Raw genomic sequence first — 23,307 nt, 5'->3', positions numbered from 1 at the left:
CTTCTTAACAAACCAAAACAATTATTAAAGAAGAAAATGGATAAGTTGTGACTTGAATACATATAATGTACACACAATTACGAAATCATGGCTGCACAATGTGCCACTGCATGGGGCTATGAAACTGCAGCGTACAAGTTGTTGTTGTTTTTTTTTTCATTTTCTTTTTAAAATATTCCAAAGCAGTTAGCGTCTGACGTCTATGGGTTTAGATTAGGGGTTTTTTCTTGCCTCACCCACAAGTTTTCGTATAGAAACGAGAAAAGCTGAAACAATTTTTGTGGGTTATTTTTCTTAAGAAAACTTATAGGCCTATACAAGAAAATAAAAAGAATAGTACAAGTGTGACATTATGCCACGCAGTTTTGACTTTTGCGACTTCTTTATGAGTCATACACAAACCTCAATTTCTTTGCCATAATTGATATTTCGATTGATGAATTAAGTCCTTACTCCATCAACCCAACCCATATACATGAACACAAACCTTAATAGGCCTACATTGTGTTATGCTTACTGCAGTATTGGCCTTCTTCTGTTTCTCCTTTTCGATAGAATCCGTCGAGACCATGAAAGCAGCGAAAGAATACAGGAAGCAAACAGTCAGTTCCCGTGGCGTTTGAATTACCGCGCGTGATGAAGTATGCCCACATCGTTTGTTGCCATAGATCTAGACAGGTTGCCTGTTAAAAAAAATATATATTATAATAAATAAATAAATAAATAAATAAATAAATAAATAAATAAATAAATAAATAAATAAATAAATAAATAAATAAATAAATCTTCTCTGCACCTCGCACAGTGATAGGAGTTAAGTATTGGATATCCGCTAGCTCCTCTAGCAGGGAAAACCCCAATAAATGGCCACTCCCAATGCGCTTCTGATGTAGGCCTAACTCACAAACTATGAACAGTGCCATTATACCCCTTATTGTCTTGAAGTAAACTGGTCGTGTTTCTTCAACCTTCTTGAAAGTGAACCCCTGCAGCTATCTCATGTCAGACAAGTTTGTCAAAGATGCAATAACATGAATGTTGTCCAACATTTGTGTTGGATACGTTTCAATCCATCCATATACCCAACCAATTCCATTTTGGTGAAGATGGAATAAAAACTTTTGTTGACACATTGTATTCGAAACAGCATATCGATTAACAATCGAGTGGAATCAGACATCGAAAATCACCCATTATAACCAATACTGTATACCGATTTCAACCGATATCCCTTCGCGAGTGGTCGGAAGTGATATTCTTGATCAAGGTCAGCTGTGTATATACAGTTTTACTAATCGCTTAGTTGTTATTTCCGTTAGGCAAAAATATGGAATGATGTAAAAAAATAAAACAAAAAACAAGTAGGCCTATATACAGTGTATTACTATGTTGATTCAGTCTAAATATAATGGAAATGATCTTGTTTGTTGATTTCAGTGGCTGAGAACAAAGTGCTTTGAAATCTTGAATAAGGTATACAAAATCCGAAATATATATGCCAGAATGATATTGAATACTGAAAAATCATATATCTCAAACTACCATGCTATTGTTACTAACCCTGAAATGGCAATGAGTTGAAGGTACGTTGTATATCGATGTTGTGTTGTTTTAAAATCACATCGACCCTACGAAATAATTTAATACTTTAATTACTATAATTATAGAAGCATTGATAATTATGTAAACGAACTGCAAATTATAGGACACAATATTCTTTGAATTGCCCACTTCAACTTCCCCGCCCAAGGACAAGATATGTCTTTTTTTTTGGTCGTTTTTGTTGATGTTGCATATACACTGTATGTTGGAGCCAGTTTGTTAAATGCAATCCCTGTAAATATTGAAACATAGTACACATCCCTCTATGGATTATTAAAAAAAACCCGACGCAAAGCATACATGCGTATGTGATTCAACTGATTTGCAACGTGCAGTGTTGTACACATAATATAGGAACCTATAATCATATATTTACGTACACTTATTTATCATTAATCTATTCACGATGTTTGTAGTTCACAATATTACAGTATCTTATGCAATTCAATTCAATTCAAAGGTTTTATTTTCACTTCTTTCAACAGAATGTACAAAAAGTATAAATTCGACATGCATTTGAAGGTAAGATAGCAAAGAATAACAATGTATTTGTCAGTAGTCATTACGAAGTGATGCATTTTACATTCTACATACTTATAACTTTTGTATTTTGTATTTTCATGTGGAATGATGTTTGTTATTATTGCAGGGCGCCTTTGGAAAGCAGTTTTACACGAACAGGCCAAACCTGCAGTGTGATATAACTGAAACAAACAAACAAATAAATAAGTCGCTTTTGCTGTTTCATCGCACAAGATTCACCCATTTTATTTTTTTTTTAATTTTTTTTTTTGCAAGACAATCCCACTGAATGATGTCAAAACATATTGTGTCCATCTTGCCCTATCGATTTTATAAATGAACAGAGATCTCCACTTCACACACATTAAAGTCAACTTGGATTGACAGAGTTACATTCATCACACAAACAGAATAATGTGGAAAGAGAAAGTTTCACTTTTAGAATCGGATGAGAGAAAAAAATATAACGTATATATTATAGCATTGTCAAATTTCATGGTTCCATGGAGTGGTAATATCGGTCTAGGGCCCTTGGTTCTTTGCCCAAGCCCCCCACCCTCCCATCCAAAATTGTCGGTCACATTTGCCTATGTAAATCATATAGCATGATGACGTCATCTCCCCTTTTTTTCTGAATATGGAATTCGAATACAATTTCAATCAAACCCCCGTAACTCTAACTTGTCTAAAAAGAAGAAGAAGAAAAGAAATAGAATTGCTTCATCTTTGCATTTATGATTGTGACCAATATCACTGATTTTCTTTAAAAGTGAAACTTTCATATTCCATTTACCTCCGTCCGTAGATTCACCTTTTTTCTAAAATCTCTGATTTCATACATATTGATTCTCATTGTCTATTTCATTTGATTCTGCTAACATTCATTGTTATCGAACGTTTCGGTGGAAATCACCTTCTAAATGCTTCATTCAAAAACTTTATTATATGACTATTATAATGAGTAGTAATTTATTTCATGATTCTTATAATTGTCACTTTATAGTAGGCCAATTAATTTCGGAACTGATTCCCATATAGCATCCGAATATAGGAGTTGAGTTGATATTTTCTTAGCTAATTGGTATGTGAAAAAAAGGGGGAGGGGAGAATACAGTATAAGCCTACTAAAGAAACTGATTTGTTCTCGCCTGGAATCTTGATTTTGTTCCAATTATTTTTAGTAAATTATATTATATACTCAATTTAAAAGCCAAAATATTTTATACGTATAATAATATGACAAAAGATGATATCAGCAAAATGTGTAAGACTATTGTCCTAATACGACATTCAAATATAGCTCTTTTTCACTCGTTTTCTACTTTCTCCTTAATCACTTTGAAAACTAAAACATGCCAGCTCATATAGTTATCAATCAATATAAGTAAACTATTATGTATTAGATGAAATGGTGTATACCGAATACGTATTAAAGGTATATAAGAACGTGGTGTGATGCCTTCAAATAAAATTGGTTATCTTATTCATTCTTCAGACGCAAATATGCAAGTGATGAAAGGGTATAATAGGCTTAATGTTGATTTGCAAAATATTACTGCAATACACATAAAACATGTACTTACATATATAGCATTTAATCTGGAAACAAAGGCTATTTGTATTTTGGATGTGAGATGTCTACAGTAAGAAAGAGAAGGATAGAGATAGAGGAAGCGGGGGGGGGGGGGTGAAGAGAATCATCGTGTTGAATCACCTGAAAATGATCAGATATAAACGACAGAAATAGAGAATCAATCCCAGAATATGAAAATATATTCAATAGAAACGCGCAGAATAAAAAATTAATCACTTTCTTCACGTATGTGTAGAAAATGTTGCTATTTTTATCCATTTCGCGCTGTGGATAACAATCCCAGCACTAATGATATAGATTGCTCTTATCGACTTTCATTCCAGTGGCGGATCCAGGAGGGGCGCCGAGGGGCGCCTCCCTTTATTTTATTTATTCGTGTGTGTGTGTGTGTGTGTGTGTGTGTGTGTGTGTGTGTTTGTTTCAAATAAGAGACATACACTCAGAAGAAAAAAAAAGAAAGAAAGTAAACACTTTTTCGAGTCCGTATTTTTCATTGAAGATTTGTTAAAAATCAATGTATCATATACCATATCAAAGGTAATTTAATTGGATATTAAGCTAGTAGGTTAATACAAAGTGAAACTTTACCCATGAGTGAATACATTCATTTTTGCCCTCCAAGGCACAAAAGTAAAAATTGCAAAATTTGACATGTTGTCTTTCATTTGGCAATGCTCTTCAAGATAACAATGACCAAGAAAAAAAAAATCAGTTTGACACATTGAGAGACATGAATGAAATAGCAAAAACAAGTTTTTGTTCTCTTTATCTCCTTATAACCTTAAACAAAAACAAGGCGGGAAACTAAAGGGGGAAACTAAGAATTTTCTGTCAGCTTTGTTTCTTCAAACGACATTCTAGGGAGAAAAGGGTCTTTTTATTAAGTAATTAAAAGATTCATGAGACAAATTGTTTAAGAACCAAATATTATTCACAATTTTCCTAACTTGAAAGCAAATTGAAATTTCTTCCATTTTTGTTAATATTGCTTCTTCTTTTACTTCATATGAATTTGGATTTGACCCACGATTCTTAATTTTTCTCCCTTACTTTTGGCCTTTATTGATATTTTGGGCTTCAAAGATATTTTAGAGAACAAAGGTTTATTTTGCAACTTAATTCATAATTCTAAATGTGTTAGATTTGTCTTTTGTTCTTATTGTTATATTGAAGAACACTTACGCATGAATGACAATTTGTTCATTTTTGCAATTTTTACTGGGAAGAGAAAAACAAGTGTTTACTCATGCGTAAAGTTTCCCTTTTTATTGACCTACCAGGCCGATAGCCAATTCCATTACCTTCAATAGGTTATAATACATTAACTTTCAGCCAAATATTCTATGAGAAACATAAACTTGAAAAAGTGTTTACTTCCTTTTTTTTCCTTTTTTCTTTTTTTTTTTTGTTGTTGTTGCTGTGTAAAAAAAAAATAAGTAAAACAAAAAAAAAATGAAAGGGGGCGCGTGCGCCTCCCCCCCCCCCCCCTTTTATGTCATCATTTTACGCCCTTTTTTTTCTGGAATTCCTGGATCCGCCCCTGGATAACCACCTTACCCTATTTACCAAAAGTGCCCCCTCCCTGTTTCACTGTTGTGATTTTCCAAATTCATGACCGTGTATAGTGCGATAACATTCGGCTCGATATGATCACAATAGCGTTCATACAAAATTTGGACCGTTTCTGTGAAGTCATGGAGGCATCAACCATAGAGCTGTATTAATAATCCAATTCTATGGCATCACTGATATCGAACCATTCAGCAATGCCAATTTTACAATCGAGAGCGCAAGTAAATATATTATTTGAGAGATATAAAATATTTTTTGTTTTAATTTTATAATTGTAAATAATATTTATGTATAATGTATATTATGTAATGGTATTTGCAATGACAAAATATAACAAAATAATTTTACAAATTAATTCGACTTACGAACTTTTTTGATCTTGACTTCAGCACCGCAGCATAATCGCACCACACACCCACAGACTGAACACATGCACAGGAACCTCGCGCTCTTCGGATGTAAACAATTCGATAAGTTGAAGAAGAATGTGTGATGGGTGGAAACTCCGTGACGAGTAAGTTTGCGGCCAAATTACTTCTTATTGTCCAAAGTCCCCATACAGTACCAAATGCATGTAAGGTTTACATCAAGCGCGTATAACTCACAGTTTCCCTTGCGATATTGTTACCTTAAAACCTGAAATTTGCCGTCTTTTGTTTTACGGTACCTTTCTACTCATCTCAATACATCTGCTCATTCTGCATCTGCTCCGTCGCGCGTCGGCCGTCGGCTGTCGGACGGTAAAGCAATGCGTTGACCGAAAGATCGGTCTGTATCTGTCCGTCGGGGAATGTTCCGCGGAGACTGCGTCTGGCTTCACGGATCCCCTTCGTATACAGACCGAAGTCAATGATTGCGGCTCCTGTGTGGAGCAGTCGCGCACAGATCAAACGTTACGATAAACCAAATTTCAGACAGCTTTTTTACATTCAAACAAGTATGACATGACATGACACATTATGCAGCAATATTTGGGATAAATTTCTCACATTGTGCAATCGAAATACTCACATAACCTCGGTTATAATGCAGAAATTTTATCGATATCGCAACATCGCCGTTCGCGAGCAGTAAGTCGCCATTTTGAATCTGTAACAATTGCTAAGCCAATCACATGCGAGGTACGTGTTTTAGTAAAACAAACACGTAGAAACTACCTCGCATGTGATTGGCTAATAGATTCATAGTGTATGTTTCTGCAGTTTGAATGTGACGACGCGACAGGCTGTGTTTTACGTTGAAAATTCTCCTAGAATGTTGGATTATTCATTAATCTGGTGAGTGTAACGTATTCTTAAAAAAATAATTTCACCATACAAGCTTAAATTTGCCGACCTAGGGCCGTGAATTAGACGCAATCGAGAAGGGTGAGGTACCTCACCCAATTTTCCATAGAGACAGTGGTTAAGAACATCCACACAGCAATGGGTACTGCAACCTTCCGTCTGTCTACGGAGGACAGCGTTAATGGCAAAATATAAAAGAGTCCTCCGGACAGACGGATCTTTCTGTCTAAGCAATGCGCTGCCTGCCTGACCAGAAAAGTCAAAGCACATCCCAGAAATCCTCGGAAATCTTTCACTATTTTTTTTTTGTAATGTCTATATTTTTCTATGACAGTCAGTGTTCGTGGTATGCCGTATCTGCGCCATCATAAAGCTACATGGTCACTCATAGGTCTATCTAGTAGCTAAGCACGCAAGGCCCGTTCACATAACTTTCACGAAATTAATGCCATGGGTGGGTTTAGACAGTTAACACAGCCTCACAGGCACAGCTCGGGCCTTGTTTTCAGTTTTACGAATCGAACGTTTATACCCAGCTAGCCATGCAATTGTACGGTGAGCCAGGGGTAGGACAGTTTGCATATAAAGGGTGTTTCTAAGCACTGATGAGAGCACCTTGACTACTTCACTACTTGTGACCTTGAACACATGGTGAACATTGGAACAGTATGGTATTTCCTTCCCACTGCACTGCACTGTTCACCGCTATCTATATGTGGGTATGTGGGACTGTTGTGTTGTGCATGTGTGGCTCAGCTCAGCCCAGCACTATCAGTATCAGCTTACTGTAGCCGTCGTAGTAGTGTCAATTCTGCAATGCTACAGTGTACATGTTTATTAGGTGATCCGAGTATCCTCTCGGATCGCGGATCACCTTCTGTATCTGAACGGATTCTTTCTTCTTCTTTCTTTCTTTATTTCTCCCCAAAAGTTGTGCAGAGCCAGAGGTTAACACAAAAAGTTCTTCGACTATCATTAGTATCAATTTCAAACTTATACCATCCAATAGATGTATCATGTCCCATAAAGGCAAAGACGACAGATCTAATAAATCATTGTGATCAGTCGACCGTCACGTCACTATGACATCATTATCTGAAATCATATTGTCATTCATATCTCATGAATGGAATAGAATTTCTCAATGAAATTTACGTCTTATTAGTTCTCAAGTCAAGCTCTTTCTATTCATATTCTCAAAATTCATGTTTACACTTAAAACGTACGCGCATGATGAAATGTTGACATGCTCCAATGGAGTTCAAAATTTTTTTTGCACACATTTCAGATCATTTGGAGCATTTTTTTAAAAATTAAACAAAAATGGACGTACGCGCGCGCGCATATACCCATGCGCAGATTGTATGCAATGGAAATTCCCTTGTTTTTTTACATGGATCGGATGTCTAAAATGTAAATTAGGAATAATTCTGCCAAGTTTCAAGTCAATCTGACTCAATATGACGTCATACGGGCCAGTCAAAGTTGAATTTCTGCACGCGCGTCAATGGCGATATACAGTGTAACTATGCAAAAAAAATGCCAATTTTAAATCCCATTTTACTCGTCAGGATGGACGGTGACCCCCCATTTTCTTTACATTATTCTGAATGCTGATGAGTTTTACATGTCATTTCTTGGGTTGGCGATGCTGGAAAAATGATTGAAAGATATCAAATTTCTCAATGAAATAAAAAAAAGCAAATTTTCAAAATGACGTCATCAAATTTCACGTTCACTCAAGCGTATCTCACTTATCCTTGGTCAATTTTCACCCAGATTTCAGTATGTTGTAGCTTATTGAATGTTCCTTCAGTAACGTGATATCAAAATTTTGATTGGACGACGTCATCACCTCGTAAAAATGGATTGAAAGTAACCTTGTCAAATTTGACCAGTTTATGTGTTATCAGCTCCAGATGGGAGTGCAGTTTTTCTGGAAATGAAAATTGAGATGACTGTCTTTATCGAGCACTACAATGTAGCTCACTTACCCTCTGGTGAATTTCTCCCAGATTTTAATATGTTGTAGCTGAGACTTTGGGCTATCGTGAGTGTGCCCTTCATTTTTTCATTGGACGTCGGGATCACGTCGAAAAACTTGGTTGAAATTGGCACTTGGCTTGAATGTAGGGTCATTTTGCTTAATATATACTGTAAAAGTGGAAATCTTCGCGGTGTTGAAATTTTCGCGCATTTCGCGCGACCAGAAACTAGCACGAAAATAAAAGCACTCGAATATTTTTGCTGCCGTATGTTCCTGTACTTGGCGTCTTGATTCCGCAGAATTGAAAACAGGCGAAACTCTTCTCACCCGGACAAGCGCGAAAAATTAGTCGCACGAAAATATCCACTTTTACATAGAGCCTATGGGGGATGAAATAGGTCGGTGGATAGCGCATCGGACTTTTAATCTAAAGGTCCTGTGTTCAAGGCTCGTCCCTGCCAATTCTTTTGCTTTTTGTAAAACCCTTATATTTTTCTTTTTCTTCAGTAAGTCTTATTCTCCCTTCCTAACTTTATCTTTTTCTGATCTTTGTACTTCTCCTTCAAATTTCTATACAATACCTTAATTTTTTCTTTATTTTTCTTTCTTTATTCCACTTTCTGTGCAATAGATCAAGAACAACAAGTCCTATCAACCCCATATTTTGCACATGTTTAGTTCATGTCACGAACATCATTTCATAAAATAACAACTACTTCCTCCGACATCATCTTGAGTAGGTAAATTATGGTCAAAGGTCAAAAGTATTTAATCCTGTATCTCCATGAATACACGTCCCATCTTTCCGACATTTTGCACACGTAAGGACCATGTTGCAAGAATAATTTCACAAAATAACAACTTTTTTGCTCAGATGCCATCTTGGCTGTGTTAAGTGGGATCTAAGGTCAAATATACTTCATTCTGTAACCTCGTATGGTTTCACCGCCATGTTTTACACACACATGGGCCTCGATAGATGGATCATTTTGTAAAATAACAATGCTTTGGTCGGGCACCATTTTGGCTGTGCAAATGAGGTTCAAAGGTCAAATATTCTTCATTTTGTATCTTGCTTACTAAATGCTCTTTAGAAATCGGGACCAGATTTTGTACATGTATGGACCATGTTACCTAGATCATTTCATATAACAACGACGTTTGACTCGGACGCCATCTAGGCTGTGCGAGGTATATACACTGTAGGGTTTAGGGTCAAGATATTTTGTCCTACGATATCTTGGTAATTACATGCCCTATCACTCCAATATTTTGCAACCATTTAGCCCAATGGCATATGGATCGTTTCGTGAAATAACAACGTTCTAATCAGATGCCATCTCGGCTGTCTAAATTTTGGTAAATACATAGCATATTGCACCATATTTTGAACAGATATGGACCTTGTCAAGAGGATCATTTCATAAGATTATGGCTTTTTCCTAAGACGCCATCTTGTATATCAAAATAAGGTTCATTTTGTCTCTTTGTTAACATAACATGCCCTTTCCATTTTAAATCTGTAGGCATGAAAGGTTTGATTCCCTTTTCTTCAATGAGAATCTCAGAAATCATTTGTACATCAGATCACCTAATTTGTCTGTCTTGACAAAGTCTAGTTGTTAGTGTGTATCTGTGCTGTACACATGTTAAACGTTTGAAGTACATTTCCTCTTCTAAAAAGTAAAAGTAGAATGGTCTATCTTTAAAGTAGTAGACCAAGAGATCAGTATACAAATAATGAATGTTTATGAGTGCAATGGACAGAATATTTAATGAGGTGAAAGATGAATGATCCATTCAACGAGGCGCAGCCGAGTTGAATGGATCTACACTTCATCTTTCACTGAATGAAATATTCTATCCATAGCACGAATGAAAAACATCTATTATTTGTTTTATATAATGCCTAAAATAGATCCTTCTCATTTGATGTTTTATTAATCTAGAAACAAGAGAAAATCTGAGATCGCGAGAGTGCTCACTGAGCGCTTGTTACGCTAGTGCGCTGTCGCATACACACTGCAAACGCAAGCGTTTAACACGCGTAGTGTGCCGGGCTCTCAGCAAGCGTGCAATGGAGCAAATCGTATGGATCCAAAATTGCACGGTTATTGGAGCCACAATTGCATGGGTGATGACATCATAGTGAAATGGGCCGAATGATCAATGTCAAAACAACCAATCAATTGACAAGGATCTCTTCAGGCGTTATATAATCTGAGCTGTATAACTTTTGGGGATATGTTCTGTGGAGACTATGTCTGGCTGAAGTCATGAAATCCCTCAGCTTTATAAAAAAGAGAACCATTATTAGGGTGTGTTTACACCGAGCACAGTACTGGCAACGGGACGGGTTTTGCTATAGTGCGCCAAAAGAAACCACGTGATCATGTCTGGTTCTGTTCAAAAAGAATACCAGTAAGTAATTTGGTACAAAATCACCCAAAATGTTATTCTTTTGTCAAAATCAAGAGCAACAAAATCAACAGTGGAAGATTAATTTTGTAACAAAATTATTAGCGGGGAAGTTATATTGTAAGAGAACCAGACATGGTTCCTTTTGGTGCACCATAGCAAAAAAACCTTGCCTGTTGCCTGTACCATGGTCGGTGTAAAGGGGCCTGTAAAGTAATTCTTTTTTAGATTTTATAAAACTCCAAACAGATAAATTTTTTCTGTCTACTTTAAGTGGCATTTGGTGTGCCTAGTTTGCACCCACGAATATCGAAGAGAATGTGTAAATGAATGAGGCTTTAAGAGTTTTAGCAGGTTTTATCCTTACCCGATATTGCTACTACATTGTAATTCTACCATGGTAGACATGGACATTTTAGTGAATACTGGTCACCATTTTGTATGCTTGAAGTTAGTTTGAATTAAGCAATACACTGCAGCACAGGAAACTGAAGGAAGCTATCAGTTACACCTGATACAATTAGAACTGTTATAAATTGATTGTTTCAAATATAAAATGCTTTAAAAAAAAACTATAAAAAGATATTTTTCATACTTTGAGTAAAACGCACCTTTCAAGAAGTGAGACTAGATACCGAGTACTAAACGAAACAAGAGCATGTGTGTTCATTGGCATGAGTGTGTGATACCTCCTTGGTGTGACATTGCTTCTGAACTTTTTTTATGCCTCTGCCTTGACGGAAAGATCAGTCAAAATGTGATTTTTAACGTTTGTGCCTTTGAATGAGTGTATAGAAACACAACTTGAACTCATTGCAAATGAAAGCACATTGAGGGTAAAACAAGTTAAAACAGTTGGTAACACAGCTCAGAGCATGGCAGTATTATATGATAAAGAACATTCCTTTTGATGGCATGATATCTCAAAATTCACCGTTATTGACCAAGTAGGAACCTTGGTTTGAATTGTAGGGAGTTATTGGTTCGAGTGCATGTTAAATCTGAAACGTATGAAAATTGAGCTTATAAAATGAAAAAAGTAGCACCATAGCAGTGGAGTTCTCATCCCAAGTAGCCTTCAGGAAGCTTGGAAGATGCAGAGATTGCTCTTGTTTTGTATTTTCTGATTATTTCTTTTTGTTCAAAGGTGCACATATTAGTCAATTTCAGGATTATAAATTGGTCTGTTCCAATCAAGTCAATGTTCAGTGATGATTCTAGAGTTTATTATACCCCCGCCGAACGAAGTTTGAAGGGGGTATATAGGAATCAGCGGACGGTCGGGCGGTCGGGCGGTCGGGCGGTCGGGCGGTCGGGCGGTCGGGCGGTCGGGCGGTCGGGCGGTTGGTCCGTTGCAAATCTTGCGTCGCGAACTACTTCCTCAGTTTTCAACCGATTCCCATAAAACTTGGCACAGATGTGTGCCTTGGGTTGTAGATGTGCAAGACGTATTTTTTGACAGTACCCAAAAGTACGTTGCCATGGTAACGGCATATTATGGGCAAAAATGGGTACAAATCTTGCGTCGCGAACTCCTCCCACAGTTTTTGATCAATTTTTATGAAATTAGGTACAGATGTTCATCTGAATATGTTAATGTGCAAGACACATATTTCCGCAGTGGCAAAAAGTGCGTTGCCATGGTAACGGCATGTTATTGGTAAAATATAGGGCAAAATGCTTCATGGCAAAACTGCTTCATCAGTGTTCTTCCAATTCTCATGGAATTCATATTGAATGTTTGTCTTAGGATATAGGTCAGCATGACACATTTCTTGACAGTGACAAAAAGTATGTTGCCATGGTAACAGCTCACATATTATGAGCCAAAATGATGGAAAATTTTGTGTTGCAAACTACTTCCTCAGTTTTTGCCCAATTTCCATGAAACTTGGTACAGATGTGTGCCTTTGGTTGTAGATGTGCAAGACGCATTTTTCGACAGTACCCGAAAGTACGTTGCCATGGTAACGGCATATTAATGGCAGAAGATCAACGAAAGATCTTGTGGATTTAACTACTTCCTCAGTTTTTTGACCAAAGCTTATGAAATGTGGCACACACCTTGATCTTGGTGGGAAGATGTGGAAGACATATTTTTCGGACGTGTCGGAAGCTGCGTTGCCATGGTAACGGCATATAAATGGCAGAAGATCAAGGAAAGATCTTGCGGATTGAACTACTTCCTCTGTATTCGACTGAAGCTCATGAAATGTGGCACACACATTGGTCTTGGTGGGAAGATGTGCAAGACATTTTTTGGACGTGTCGGAAGCTGCGTTGCCATGGTAACGGCATATTAATGGCGGAAGATCAAGGAAAGATCTTGTGGATTGAACTACTTCCTCAGTTTTTGACAAAAGCTTATGAAATGTGGCACACACAATAGTCTTAGTCATAGGGCAAAAATGAAAAAACTTGGTGAAAATGCTTTTTTTGTTGTTTGTTGTAGCTGAGTGTTCAAATTTTCATTTCATGTAAAGAAAGAGTCAAAATTTTGCATTAAACTGCGCATAAATTAGCATTTAAATTAGGGATGTCGAATTACATTGAAATGACTAATATATTGGAAAAATTCATTAAAAAAAAGGAGAATGTTTTTTTCATCTGATATTGCTGTTAGATATTCCTGATAAATATCCCTTTCATTCACCACCAGCACATAGCCATGACATATCACAAAATATGAATTAATTTCATATTTTCACTTCTCGAAATGGATGATCAATTTTGTAGGCATTATTTTGAATTCAAATAAAACCACTTTTACATATTTTATCATATTTCACTTTTGCCAAAGAGTGAAGAGGCGAAACTTTCAGGAATAGGTAACAGACATATAGTGGCCATTATTACAAATTTTTATGAAATTAGGGCTGGTACTTTGGAAGATATTATATTTTCCATCAAAAAATTATCTGTACAGTTTGACCTTGAATGTGCGCACAGTGTTTGGATCAATTCTCATATTTGTAAACACAGATAGAAGAATGAATGTGAGATTTATGATGACTTGAGTTGATATCCAAGCTGTGACAATCAAACAATGACATATTAAGCCAAAATACTATGTTTTTGCTTATGTTATCTTTAGAAATTGAACGAGCATTGAAATATGAACACTGAACACTTATCATATGACCTTCATGCAGTATAACATTTTTTATGCTCAGCAATTTGTAAAAATATAAAAAAATAAGTTCCTATTGCTCAAATTTGCTAAATTTTCACACAATAGAATTCTACATATGTACAATTCATGGTTAAAAAAACAAGGATATTGAATAAGGGGAAAAAATTCTTTAAAGTAGTCAAATTAGGATATACCTCACTGAAAATACTGAAAAACGGCTGCACTTATTTTACTCAGCATTTGAAAATGGCTCTAAACTCAAAACTGGCTGAACATTTATTGGCAAACAGCCCACCATATTGTAGTGTGTCTTCAGTACTTTCAGGAAAAGCAGAAAAATAAGCTGTTTCTCCATGTATAGCTGTACAGCATGGGTTAAAAGGTCACAATGTCACAAAAATAAGCCAGCATTACACTCCTACCAGGATGGGACTTCAGACCTTATAACTTTCTCCAGCTGAAAGAACCACTAAATGCCAGGAAAAAATCCATTAATTTGATACCAAACACATAGGGGTAGACTTAAAATATGGACCTCAAATCTTGATTTTACGTAAGTTGTAAAACGCTTTTTTTGACGCATTACGTGGGTTTTGGGGGACTTTTTGGTAATTAATCTTTAATAATTAACAGTAAATGAGAAGAAATTAGCTATTGTCTTACCACATGTGATTACTGATGTCTTAGCATGCTGCATGTGAATTTTTAAGTCAGTTGGTGCATTCTTTTAGAAGTTACAATTTTTTAAAGTGAGAAAGTCATGATTGCATACCCTGATTGTGCTTATCACCATAGATCATCTGTCCAAGGAGGTTCGAGAAATGGAGTCACAACAGTCTTATTCGCTTTGATCCCATGCTCGAAGCAGCCACTCAAAAATATTTTAAGTATGTGTCAAACTGGATCTGCCCCCCCCCCCCCCGATAGGAAGAAAATGAATTCATGTCTCATTGCATAATGACCAGCCACTGTCTAAAGCTGTGTTCAGACGGAGGCAGTTTTGGTCAGAGTAACTTCGGAGGAAGGGTCAGAGGAAGCTTGGTCGGAGTAACTTCGGAGGATAGGTCGGAGTAGTGCCCGTTTGAACAAGGTCGTGGTAACTTCCTCCGATTGGAGGAACTTACCACGACCTCTTCCTCCGAACGAGATACTCCTGAGTTTTCTCAGGAGTATCTCGCTACCACGACTAGCTGGTCGGAGTAAATTGCCCGTGCGTACAAGCCTTCGGAGTATCTATGAACTTACATACCTTACGACCTAGGTAAAACTTCCTGGGTCAAATCGCAATGTTGACATTTTGCGAGTACACGTGCGCGTGTAGTGCAATTCTAACCTAATCAATCACGACGAAGAAGCTGCCGCTCTTGCCAAAATTTCCATCAACAAGAATGGAGAAGACAAATGCCACTGGTAAAAAACAATTGCATGGTCGGCATGCGCGGCGCTGCTACTTCCGGAAGTTACACTGACCTTCGTACATAAATTGGTCGGAGTTTCTTCTTACGACCGTCGTGTGGACACAAGGGTCGTGGTAAGATATGCATTAATTTGAATTTTAATTGCCGATTCATAAATTCTTACTCTGACTAGAAATACGTCTGAACATGGCTAGTGGAAGATAAGATATGTCTTTATGATGGTAATTACTTTTCGCTATCCCTACTTACAAACGATGGGTGGTAGACAATGGTAAAGGCATGGGGTTGCGCGAATAGAAATTGCTCAAATATTGCTGAAATAGATATAAAAATTACTCGACTGTCCTTTTCTGTACGCTAATCAGACATATTAATGTATAAAGAACTATACTTGAAGATGATACCATATTAGTTTCATTTGGCGGAATCGGAGAAGTGATAAAACTGGCTTTCCATGAGGGTAAAATTCCAAACACTTTCTCAAAATACAGCTCAGATTTACACTTTTGCACATATTTTTGAACGGAATTGACTTTGTTTTATATGCTCTATCATTAGGTGAAATTTCATTGCATTTGATATATAAACAAGCAGCATATACCCGATATTATGTTAGCGTTAAAAATGAACTTTCCGATTGCTCAGAAAGATGGCGGCTTCAAGCATCGAACATCAAAGGCACAAATGCACCTGTGGAATTCTTTTGTCCATCCATAGAAAACTGACAGATGATTGAATAATTATAGTCAGTTGTAATCCATCTCTCGAACCTCCTTGATCTGTCTGACTGATCTATTAAAAAGTCTTGGTTAAATCCATTGTTATGCCGTCATCGCTGGATTTAAGACTACTGTACCAACCATGGTTCAGCAATTTGTGATGCAGCAGTACTTACCTAGGGCAACGATGTAAAAACTGTACCAGTAACCAGTGCCTGTTTTTTCTATTTGGTTAATCTTTGTGTATCTTTTTATCCTGTGATTCTAAAGGCACTGTGTGACAATTTATACATTTGTAGGCAATTTACCTGAACTGTGATGTAGCCCCTCATAGCCCCTCACACCCAGGAAACATGTCCAGGCAATTTAAACCATTCTGCTGAAAATGCCATATTGTGACATTATGCCTTCTGTTCCAATATTGTTGTGAGCATGAAATCATATTGCCCACCAGAGCTCTTTTTTTTGTTGTTTTTGTTGTTTTTGAACAGTTTAAGTTACACTGCTGTACTACAGTAATTTTACTGCTGTACAATGTGATTACTCAATGCCAACGGAACAAGCAACAGACTCGAACATCAGTACGTAAATTGAGTTTATCCCCACCAGGCGAGCTGTTCATTTCAAGTGCAGGCAGCTTGTATAGTGAACAGTTGAACAGTGCCACCATAACCCTACCCATTGCTTTTGAATTTACTGTCAACAGTTTACAGTGCATTTGAATAGGATCATGCATCGCTAGTTTTAAATGTTTACGCACTCTGTCCTTTCCAAGAGCTGGATATATATTTTTCAGTGTGATCAGGGCCATGATAAACCACAGTGTTGTATAGTGCATCCTAGTAGGTTTGGTTTAGGTTGGTGGACAGAATTTCCACTGAGTTCTGTGATCTCCTCACATGACTTTGAAGATGGTATCAGTCTTTCAAAATTTGAGTGACTTTATTTTTTATTTTTTATTTTTTTATTTTTAATCTATTTATTTATCTATTTATTTATTTATTTATTTATTAGTATTAATCTATTTATTTATCTATTTATTTATTTATTTATTATTATTATGATTTATTTTTTTTGGGGGGGGGGGAAACAGTATATGGATTCTATTTCTTTTAACAAGTCTACCTCAAGTTCAGGGATAATAGTGAGTTCCGTCTTACATCTGTAACTTACAATTGTAGCTGTATAAAACTCACTACTCACTGAGCTTGCACTATAAATATGTCATCGTTCGTAATTATTATTTGAAGATAACTGACGTTGACTGACTGACTGACATTTAAAGAAAAAAGTTTTCTTGTATTTCTACAGCTAGATCTCACTTGAAACAAACACACGTTTAACCATTATTGTGCGAATACACGACGGGGCATATTCTAATCATCACAGTGAACTGTTGTAGCTTTTGAAGTTCATGAGACTGATGCCGCGCTTTATACTGGAACTGAGTGCATAGCAATGGTTACAGTACAATGCAGCGGCAGTATTCGACGATGCACAATATCCACCTCATTGTCAGTCAATGTCAATCGAACAAACATGTAGGGACATGAAGGGATGTTTTCCTTATATTTTGTTTCATACTTCCTAATGGAAGTATATAAAAGATGACAATGCCATGCAGATAATCGTAATATGAGTAAATTGGTAATAACATGATGTATACCCCTAGCACGAGATTATGCTAGAAAGTGTTGTACTTGAGCATATATATCTCTTTTATCCGGTCAAATTGATTAGCTGGAGGCCCGCCAGTCCCGACATGGCCAGATAATCGAGTTCTTTCTAAATTGTTTAATACTTATATAGTACAAGTGTAGACAAGTAAAATGTACTGTAGTAGTGTGTGTGTCTGGGGTACCTGGAAAGTTGATAAACTAACATGAAACCCTTTATGCCCGTGCTCTATAAAGCTGTTTAATATGCCAATAATAATTTTTCTGATTTTCAGTTGGCCTTTGATATAATTTCCTCCCAACTCGATCTTGATTTTGCATTTCTATGAGCGCAGACCAACCTGCTCTTTAGACCCTGATGCATGTGGATTCATGGAGTGGGAAGGTTTACATAAATTAGAGAATTCCCGTATTAAAAAATTTTGTACAGCTTTATCACATATCACACATACAGCTGCTGAATCTGGACTGGAGTTGACCATCACTGATAAGCATTCGCTTTGAATACATATGTACTCGCTGATCATGACAAGTGTTATTTGTGGATTTTGTATAGTGCCATTCCCCAGTGGGCAGCCAATGAATTGGACCACCCTTGAATCCCCATGCTACTGGATCTTTAACTCTTTATGTGCCACGTTGGCACGTCCGACTCAGTCGACGGCGTGCCAACTTGGCATATTCTGCTCAAACGCACAACGCTGCCCAAACGGATCGATAAATCGCCAAATGCCGCAGTACAATGAAAGTGTTTCTCGCGCTTTCGTTTCTCTCACATATTATAGCTTGCATTTTATATATGGTGCGATTGATTAACAAGAGGTGTTCCGTACTGGATTTACTTGTAAATTCTAAGATTCTGTCACTATTTTGTGTGCAAAAGTCATGCCTTGACATTAATTTAGCTACTAGTCATTTCAAAGAAAAGCAATCAGAGATTTATCATACGGTTTACATCAAAGCAAAGCTTGTCATTTTCTCGTCAACTTTACTCACTATATGCCCAGCTTAACAGAATTCTATGGAAGAAACACTGATTTTAAAAACAGAATCATGCTTTCTCAAAGCATGACACGTTGGTGTCTCAGAATAATGTGGCACATAGGGGGTTTCCACCATGGCACATAAAGAGTTAAAGATGAAAGGATACAGCCATTATTAAAGGCCTATAGGAATTAGAGTAGACTAGATCCCACCCCTGTTGATTGACAATTGGTTTGAGGACATCTATTCTGATTGGTTAAAAAAGCTCATTAGAGACTACAGGTGTTAACTTTAGAGCGGAATGAAACTACAATATTTGAGTAAGGACACCCTATTTTACTGTACAGTCAACAAGGAGGCTTACTTATGTAATGATACATGTACATGTCACTAGTGCATAAAGTGAATTGTTCTCTCTGTGCCAAGAGACTTAAAGCCTACTCCTGGGCCTAAATCTTTACAGTCAATTGCAAGGGATTTATAGTACAAGCAGAACATTCGACTATCTGATCTGGACTAATAATCTGTGTGAGTGAGTATGTGGAGGCTACGTTAAATAGAATAAGGAGCACATTAACCCATTGAGGACGAGTTCCGAGTACACTCGGGCAGGGGTCTATGGGAAATGCGTGTTGTAGCGAAACCAGTCCGTCCCCAGTGCACAGCATAAATTATGCTCATGAATGAGAAGTTGGTTACATGCTTGAATACAGACTATAGTGGGGTTCACACACATAGCTCTGAACTTTAAGTATCACTTGTGGTTTCGAAACTTTAAGTTAACTTTAAGTTTAGAGTGCGTGTGAACGACTTGTGGTTTCGTAACTTCAAGTTAACTTCAAGTTACAAAACCACGACAAAATCTTAAGGTTAGCGCGATAAACTACGAGCCGCGGGGGATCTCCATCGAAGTTAGTGGACGTTTGGAAACAACAAACCTCAAAGTTTCGAAACTTAAAGTTTAGCGTGACCTCTCCCTCCGCCGTGCGTTTCCTGGTCAGCTCCGAGTTCTTTATCAGCTGTAGTAGTACAGTAGCCAGCTGCAACAGCTACTTGCAGCACACGTACCCAGGCCCCAGGTCAAGGCGTGGCCATGGCTAGCAGCTGTACGTTTGAGCTGGAAGACGTCCCTGTGCGAGTTTCATCTGAAGCGCGCGCCAAGGGTATACATGTACTACTTACGGTATTAACCACGACAACATGATTCACTCGAAGTTAGCGATGTAGTATAAATATGTGTGAACCCGCATCGTTGTTTGAGGGTCGTGGTTTCGAAACTTCGACGATCCCAAACTTTAAGTTTCGTAACCATGACGGTACGTTTGAGCATAGCTTATGAGAGTTCCTGGTGGCGTTGGTATGCCACGGAGTGAGAAGGCTGGCCCAGCTTCGATATATCAGGGAGATTCAAGCTCCTTGGATATATTCAAGAATCCTTACCGTCCTTGTATACAAATTGTGTTAAATAGCCTTCTCACTGACCTCCAGATGTACAGGGTAACACACACAGCCGAAGAATCTCAACTGTAGTCGACCGTTACTGATGAGCGTACACTTCGAAGCACATTTTTGTTTGCTGACCAGTGCGAATCATGGTTTTCGAATGTACCCCTGTGGGCAGCGAATGAATCGGGCCACCAATGGATCCCCACACTACTGGGTCTTTAGCTTGTGGTTCAAGGAAGCAAATCAAAGTAATTCCTACAACCTGATTAAATATAATTCTGGCAGACCAAAAACTGTGTATCATTTAAAGTCTTTGTACAATGCAAATTTGCATAGTGAAAGCATCATTATGAAAGAATTGTCATTACATCTCTCTATTAAAAAGAAAAACAAAGTTCTAATCTGACTCAAGTTGTTATCTCTTGCCTGATCAGTGATGAAAGTTATTCGAACCTAGTTCATATTAGCTGTCTTATTGCAAAAATTGATGTAGATGAGCACTTTTTAATTGACTGGCAGCGACAACTGGATAATACAAAATAAGCTTAGTGGAAAAATAGAAATAGTACAGTATCTGACATTAAAACATCTCTTTGAAAATCTGGCAGAAATGAAACTTACTTACTTACTTATCCCTCGACCTCTGTGATCGTTGGGGAGGCATGAGGAATAGTAAGCGGTCGACCGTTTCCATCCGGCTCTATCTTGGGCTGTTGGGAGGAGGTCTGACAAGGGTAGAGCTGTCCATTCCTTCACATTGTCCAACCAGCTCTTTCTCTGTCGGCCACGGGAGCGTCCACCTTCTACAGTGCCCTGCATCACAGTCTTTGAATGGCAGTCATGTCGAGTAACACGACCAAACCAGGCCAGCTTGCGTCTCTTGACCATTTGTAGGAGAGTCACTTGAGGCCCCACAAGGCTGGTGATCTTGTTTCTGACAAACTCGTTGGTTTTGCGTTCCCAGTGGTGTATGCCAAGCAGTCTCCTCGGGCATTTGCACTCAAAAGCTTGGATTCGCTTTTCTGACTCGGCCAGTATTGTCCAAGTCTCGCAACCATAGAGGAGAATGGAGGTGATGAGAGACCTGAATAGCATGTACTTAGTTTTGAAGCATATGTTGCTCTTCCATATTCTGTTGAGTCTAGCCATCGCTGCTGTTGCTGTGGCTATCCTGGTTTGAATTTCCCCCGTACAGGTGCCGTCTTTGTAGATAGTTGATCCCAGGTATTTGAAGCTTGTTACCTCGTCTAAGGTCTCTCCATTCATAGTCGGTGATGTTTGCACTGATGTTGTCTGTGCTATTGACTGGATCATCACTTTGGACTTTGCTGTACTCACTTCCATGCCATAGGCCTCTGCTCTGTCCACCAGTCTGTTGGTGAGGTCCTGTAATTCTCTGTTGGTGCCCCCCATGAGGTCGATGTCATCTGCGAATCAAAGATTACTGACGGGTCTACCACCAATTGAGATTGAAGTACAGTGGTTCTGTAGAGTTTCCTGCATGATCTTCTCCAGGAACAGATTGAATAAGACAGGAGAGAGTAAACAACCCTGCCTCATGCTAACCGTTGTCTTGAAGAACTCTCCCAACTGGCCGTTCAAAAGCACTGCTTTTCACATGGAGTCACATTTATGTTAAGGAAGGTGATGTCTCAAATGTATTGGTGACAGGGCCAGTGGAAAGGAAGCGTGATTTTGAATTTTTTTTTTTCCTATTTCAGTTTAATGAACATAATCAACTGCAGATAAATACAAATCTTACTGAAATATTATTAGCACACAGAAAGTCATGATCGTTAAATATCAGCAAATCACTTCAAACATAATTGAACTTTGAGGAATACTTTCAAAGAAATGCCCAACTCATTTTACGTACATTTTACAATTTTTTAAAGACTTTTTAAATAAAAGCGTTTGTTCTTTGAGTATGACCATCTAATACTCTCCTTTCATATCAAGGGAGATGCATGATAACGGACTATACAGTGATCTCGCTCACAGTCTCAGTGACATATACCCCAACACATCTAGGGCAGGTTCTAGGACAGCTTTCCTCCTTGACAAATCCCAGTAGATTTATTTTGTAACAAAAATGACGTGAATATTGATTAACCTTTTTGACAGCAGTTGTGGAATCTATGTGTAGAAAGGGGTATTCAACAGCAAATCTTACTAGACGCTGAATCACATAGTGCGCACGTGGAGCCAAGCCTACAATGTTGTAGTTCGTGGGGACACTTGTGCAGTTTAATCTGTATTTTGCAAGTTTATTAAATCAATATATTACAGTATGTGAGTCATGCAGAGATATTGTCTTTGATGAATGCATACAGTTACAGTATTTAGTTTGAGCTTTTCTGTGATATTCAAGTGTATTGTGGTGTGATATACCCCAATGGTATGATACGTGTATGAAGGCCTGTGTATTGTGTGCATGACTCAAGTTTGAACATCTTTTATTGGGGGACAAAGGTCTTAAACTCCTGAATCGTCCTGATCGATCACTGCAATGTATTAGTCAATGTTTACTGCACTAATGGATGTTCAATACAATGTAGCCAGTAGTTTCTGTGATTCAGGAGAGGTACACTGTAGCTGTTTGTGTACTGTAAAAGTGGATATTTTCGCAAGAGTAATTTTCTGTGCTCACAGGTGTATAATATATTTTTTGTGTTATAATTTTACATATTAACCAAATCATTAGATAGTGTAGCCACATGCAAAAATATGCAGAAGTGCTTTTATTTTTGCTCTAGTTTCTGGTCATGGGAAATGTGCAAAAAAAAAACTTCCACACCGTGAAAAACTTTCACTTTTACAGTATTCTTTTCTCTCAGTTCTTCAAACTATCAGTAGGTTCTATCCTGTAAATTGTTTGGTTTCATGCCAGTGTACATATGAGTCTTTCCAAAGACATCCAAGATTAGCAATAGATGTTTATCTCCCCATG

General features: G+C 37.6%; 1 protein-coding gene across 1 annotated transcript in view; it reads left to right on the top strand.

Annotated features, from left to right (window-relative positions):
- Positions 1–5,722: 5,722 nt before the first annotated feature.
- Positions 5,723–23,307, top strand: part of LOC139727122 (acetyl-CoA carboxylase-like) — a 102,341-nt gene continuing 84,756 nt past the window's right edge. The window contains exon 1 of the mRNA XM_071638103.1: positions 5,723–5,804. The gene's annotated coding sequence lies outside the window, so the exon portion shown is untranslated. The remainder of the gene's footprint in view (positions 5,805–23,307) is intronic.

The sequence above is a fragment of the Diadema antillarum genome, unplaced genomic scaffold (genome assembly GCF_040938485.1).
Source record: "Diadema antillarum isolate AM-2024a unplaced genomic scaffold, OU_Dant_1.0 seq00000119_RagTag, whole genome shotgun sequence".
NCBI classification, from domain to species: domain Eukaryota; kingdom Metazoa; phylum Echinodermata; class Echinoidea; order Diadematoida; family Diadematidae; genus Diadema; species Diadema antillarum.
Note: the sequence above shows the minus strand (reverse complement) of the source record. Positions and strands in the feature narration are given on the sequence as shown.